The sequence below is a fragment of the Capsicum annuum genome, chromosome 8 (genome assembly GCF_002878395.1).
Source record: "Capsicum annuum cultivar UCD-10X-F1 chromosome 8, UCD10Xv1.1, whole genome shotgun sequence".
In the NCBI taxonomy this organism is placed as follows: Eukaryota; Viridiplantae; Streptophyta; class Magnoliopsida; order Solanales; family Solanaceae; genus Capsicum; species Capsicum annuum.
The window spans coordinates 25,144,483-25,150,579 of record NC_061118.1 but is presented as its reverse complement, the minus strand read 5'-3'; positions in this window follow the sequence as shown (position 1 = coordinate 25,150,579).

The following is a 6,097-nucleotide window of genomic DNA, read 5'->3' as shown; positions in this document are numbered from 1 at the left end:
AAGATAGGGAGCCAGGCTCTAAGACTTAGGGTACTGTGAACAGTGGTCGGACTGATCTTCTTTGCCAAAAATATGGTAGAAATCATCAAGGTATGTGTAGAGCCAAGAGTGACATATGCTTTGGGTATGGAAAGCTAGGCCACTAGATCAGGGATTTCCCACAGCAGGGTCAGTCCAGTCATCCCCCAGTTCCATTCAGTTGCCTAAATTAGTAGGGTGCCATTTCCAGCGTAACCAGTAGTCAGCGCCCAAATCGATTGTATGTACTTTAGTCCTAAAAGTATCAGGAAAGATCTCTTGATGTGGTTACGGGTATATTACGGGTCTTTCACTTACATGTTTATGCTTTGTTAGATCCCGGGGCTTCTCTTTCTTTTGCAACCCCCTATATAGCTGTTAATTTTGGTGTCCACCCCAAAACCTTAGCAGAATGCTTCTTAGTGTCTACTCTAGTAGGTGTATCTATTGTAGCTAGGTAGGTATACAGGAACTATACGATCATAATATCCCAGAAAGTTACTTCAGTAGATCTTGTGGAGTTAGAGATGACCAATTTTGATGTCATTTTCAACATGGATTGGCTCCACTCATGCTATATTTTAGTTGACAATAGAAATTGAGCGATTCAATTTTATTTATCAAATGAACTAGTTATCGAATAGAAGGGTAGTACTTCAGCCCTTAGGGGTCAACTTTTTTCATACCTTAGAGCGAGAAAAATGATATCTAAGGGGTGTGTTTACCATCTTGTTCGAGTTAAATACTCTAATTCTGATACTCCCAGTCTTAAGTTTGCTTCAGTAGTAACGGAATTTCCAGATATTTTCCATAAAGATCTTCTCAGAGTTCCTCCTAAAAGGGAAATTAACTTTGGAATAGAGTTTCTTCCAAATACCCAACTTATCTCTATTCTTTCCTACAGAATGGTTTCAGCCGAGCTTAGGAAATTGAAAGAATAATTCAAAGATCTCCTAGATAAGGGATTCACCAGGCCCAATATTTCCCCATGGGGCGCTCCAGTCCTTTTCATGTGAAAAAAGATGGTTCCCTTAGAATGTGCATCGATACCGTTAGTTGAACAAAGTCATCATCAAGAATAAGTACCCACTCCTCAGAATTAATGACTTGTTCGACCAACTTCAGGGCGCTAGTTACTTCTCTAAGATAGAGCTTAGATCTGGCTATCATCATCTCAGAGTCAGAGAATGTGACATTCCAAAAATAGCTTTTAGAACCCGATACGGTCATTTTAAATTTTTAGTCATGTCCTTTGGACTAAAGAATACCCCAATAGCTTTGATGGACTTGATAAACCAACTGTTCAAATAGTACTTGGACATATTCGTCATAGTTTTAATTGATGATATTCTTTTCTGTTCTTATAGTGAAAATGATCATGCAAACCATCTCAGAATCGTATTACAAACTCTTAGAGTTCAATTGCTGTTTACAAAATTTAGTAAGTGAGTTCTGGATAAGATCAGTATATTTCCTTGGCTATATTATTTCTGGTTATAGAATTAGAGTTGACCCTCAAATGACCGAAGCAATGAAAAACTGGCTCAGACCTGTCTCTTCATTAGATACAAGTTTTTCTTGGGTTTTGTAGCTATTATCGAAGGTTTTTTGCAGGGTTTTCATCTATTGCTTTTTCCATGTCTATATTGACCCAGAAGAAAGTCAATTTTCATTGGTCAAATTTTTATGAGAAGATTTTTCAAAAGTCGATGACTCAACTCACATCAGCCCTGATTTGACATTGGCAGATGGTTCAGATGGGTTTGTTGTTTACTGTTATGCTTCTAGAGTTGGTCTTGGTTTTGTGTTGATGTAGAGAGGTAAGGTCATATCCTATTCCTCTAGATATCTTAAGACCCATAAAAAGAATTATCCTACCCATGATCTTGAGTTAGCAGTTATTGTGTTTGCCTTAAAACTTTAGAGGCACTATCTCTATAGGGTGCATGTTGATGTGTACATAAATCACAAAATCTTGCACTATACGTTGTCATAGAAAGATCTGAATCTTCATCAGAGAAGTTGGTTGGATTTTTTGAAAGACTATGATATGAGTGTTTTGTATCACTCGAGCAAGGCTAATGTAGTGGTAGATACCCTTAGTAGATTGTCTACGGGTAGTATTGCTCATGTAGAGGATAATAAGAAGAAGTTAGTTAGGGAGGTTCATCAATTTTCTAGAGTATGGATTAGTTTGGTTGATTCAGCTGAGGGTAGTGTATGGGTTCAGAAGAGTTTGGAATCCTCTTTGGTTGCTAAAGTGAAACAAAAGCAAGATAGGGATTCTAGTCTAGTTAAGTTGAAAAAGTCAGTCAGAGATCAGAAAGTAGAGGTTTTCTTCCAAAGGGTTATGGTGTGTTGTGATGTCAGGGTAGGCTATTTGTGTTGTGTGCTGATGGGTTGAGGCAGAGAATCCTTGTAGAAGCGCATGGTGTGCGTTACTCTATTCACCTAGGGGCCACTAAAATGTACTATAATTTATGGGAGATCTATTAGTGGAGTGGTATGAAGAGGGATATTGCTGAGTTTGTAGCCAAGTTCTCTAACTGTCAGTAGGTTAAGGTAGATCACCAAAGGCCTAGTGGAATAATTCAATAGATCAGCATCCCCACTTGGAAGTTGGAAGAGGTAAACATGGATTTTGTAACAGAATTGCCCTATTCGTGTCATCAGCATGACTTGATTTGGGTTATTATAGACAGAATGACCAAATTATCTTATTTCTTTCCAGTCCATACTTCTTTTTCAGCCGAGGACTATGCCAAGATTTATCTTAAAGAGTTGGTTAGGTTGGATGGAGTCCCATTGTCTATCATCTCAGATATAGGTACTCAATTTACCTCTCACTTTTGGAAGGTATTTTAGAAGGGTCTTGGTACCCAAGTTCGCCTCAGTATGTCCTTTTACCCTCAGATAGATGGTCAGGTAGAGAGGACCATTTAGACCTTAGAAGATATGTTGAGAGCATGTATTATCGACTTTAATAGTAGTCGGGGTAATCGCTTGCCTTTGGTCAAGTTTTCCTATAATAACAGTTATTATTTCAGTATTCTGATGGCTCCGTTCAAGGCTCTCTATAGAAGAAGATAGATCTCCCATTGGTTGGTTTGAGATGGGAGAGACTGAATTGATAGGGCCTAATTTAGTGTTTGATGCATTAGAGAAAGTTTAGCTAATCAGAGAGAGGCTTAAGATAGAGAGGCTTAAGACATCCCATAGCCGTTGGAAGTATTATGCAGATGTGCATAGGATAGATCTTGAGTATGAGGTTGGAAACTTAGTCTTTTTGAAAATTTTTCCTAGAAATGGAGTGAAGAGACAAAAGGGGGAAACTAAGTCCCCGATATGTAGGCCCTTACAGGATCTTGATTCGTTATGGGAATATAGCATATGAGCTTAAGCTGCTTGTAGATTTAGCATCCGTTCACCTAGTATTCCATGTTTCCTTATTAAAAACGTGTATTGGTGATCCAGCTGTAGTCATTTCTTTAGAAAGTACAGATATTCAAGATAACCTTTCTTATAAAGAAATCCCATTTGAGATCCTAGACCGTGAGATTCGTAGACTAAGGAACAAAGAAGTTCCCTTGTTTAAAGTTCTTTGGAAAAACCAGTATGTTGAGGGATCCACTTGGGAAGCAGCAGCAGACATGCAAACGAAGTACCCTCATCTCTTCTCCACAAACTCGGACTCAGCTTAAGGTAACAGTTCTTCTTATATTTTTTCTTTTCAATTCTCAGTTTCATGCCATATAATCATCTTTATATCATTTCATACATTCGCGAATCAGTGTAGTTATGTACTATTATTTAGGCTTAGTCAGGCAATCATTTCTTCAGTTATGCATATTAAGTATGTAATCTCAGTCCCTCAGTATTCTTAGCTTAGTCAGTCTCATTCGAGGATGAATTTTTAGATGTCCAAAGTAGCAAGGCATCGCGATAGCCGCGCCACGATGGGTAATTGACCTATACTTAGGGTTGTGCTGCATTGGCTGCTTGACCCATCTAGGGATTGCATCGCATTGGCCGCTTGACCCAATCAGGGGTCGCACTGTATTAAGTGGTCTCCTTTAGCTTTTTAAACCCTCATCATTAAGGGAATTTAGGTTAGTTCCCCCTCCCAAACTCGTTCATAACATGGAATTTAGGGTCCCTAAGAGCATTATTTGACCCTTTATTCACAAATCCTCTCAAACAAAGCATCCTTTTTCAAGAACAAACCCTAGCCTCTTCAAAATTCAAGCTCAAGCTTTATGAAATCACCAAGAACTCTTACTAATTCATCAATTAAGATATGTTAGATGTTCAGCATGGGTCCTTTTCACCCATAGAGTCCAAGAACCTATTTTAAGTTTAAAGTTATGAATTTTATATGTTATCATGAGTTATCATCATGAAGCTATTATGAACTTTGAATACAAATTACATTTACCATGTGTTCTCATTAGAAAGTTTCCCTTAACCCATTTGAATAGTGATATTCACATGTCAAATTCTTAAACCATGTCTTAATATTGCAATTATGTTATCATTACATGATTTAACTATTCACATGCTTTAACTCATATCCCACATGTGTTTGATAAAATGCCTAAAAGGTTGGGTTTTGAACAATAGCTACTTATTTAAGAGCTTTAGTATGATCCTATTGTTATTGCTATCGAGTCCTAGGGGTTATGAATACCCAAAAACTTAGTTGATTACTTAGACTCAGTATTTTTAAAATGATTTCAGATGCATTAGAGCATTATCAGTTTAGTTAGTTATCATATCAGTCAAACTTAGATCATATCAGTAATCCGAGTCAGTTCAACTAGGAGTAGGATTTAGTACTGAGTAAACCCAGGGATGGGGGTTCTCCTACCACTAGAGGGTATGATCCTTAGTACCAATACCTGCGGCCCAAAACTACGTATCCAGCATAGGTTGAGATGTCTACCTATCAGTTAAAGGTTGACACATATCTCGTTAGAGCACCTGCCAGTTGAGAGTGACTCATTAGTTCTTTGGGACATCAATTTAGTGGATCCACGCAGCCATTGTTAGTACCCGTGGCATGATATTGGCATGCTTCTAACTGGGGTCATAGGTTGGACCCCACTTAGCTCATATTAGGGCATGTTAGTTAGATGATGGCTCCCACAGTCTTAGTCTAGTATTTAGTATAGACATCTGTTTTAGGTTTGTTTGACCATAGCATACAGATATCAGTTATTTAGTTATCAATATTTTAGTATTTCAATTTACAAACTAATTTAGAATTAAGTTATATATTCTTGGTCATCGATTCTTAGATTTTACAGCTTTCATGTATTTAAACTCAGTCATCTCATGCTATTCATTCAGTAAATCTCATACATATAAACCCATGCATTTTACCCTAACCTTATCTCACATACAGGTACATTTAAAGTACTGATTGCATACATTTTCTTTGCGCTATGATATCTTATATCATAGGTTAGACACTCAACTTCCTGACCATGCTTAGACAGATTTGCTTATCAGCGGCAGTAGTCGTGGTGAGGATAGTTGGGTTTTTCATTTCAGTCAGATAGTTGGGGCCTGTCCCATCAACTCTTTTCAGTCAGTTAAAGGCTTTCAGATAACAGACAGTTAGTCAGTTTATTACCGTTTTATTCGAATTTCAGTATGTCTTCAAACTTATGATTTAGTAATGATCTCATTGCTTAAACCTTTGGCATTATTTAGTTATTTTTATGCAAATGTATTTTGCTACTATGTTATTTAGTCCTCACAGCGGCTGCTAGTTTATGAGTTAGCTTGTGGTCTCTCGGGACTGTAAGCACCTTGTGGCATCCATGGTATATTTTTGGGGTGTTACAATAGTAGATAATCAACTTAGAAATATAAATTGAATCAGTTGAAGAAGAACGTGAAAAAACTTGATTTAGTAAGTTTAGAGAAGAGATTGTTGTCATTGAAAGCTATTCCTTCTAAAATGACATGTCAGATCTAATAATTACGACTCTTTATTTTTCGTAGGAGTTGATGGCTCATACATAGAGATGATAAAACACATGTCCTTTCAAACAGTATTTTAAGATTGGTGAAG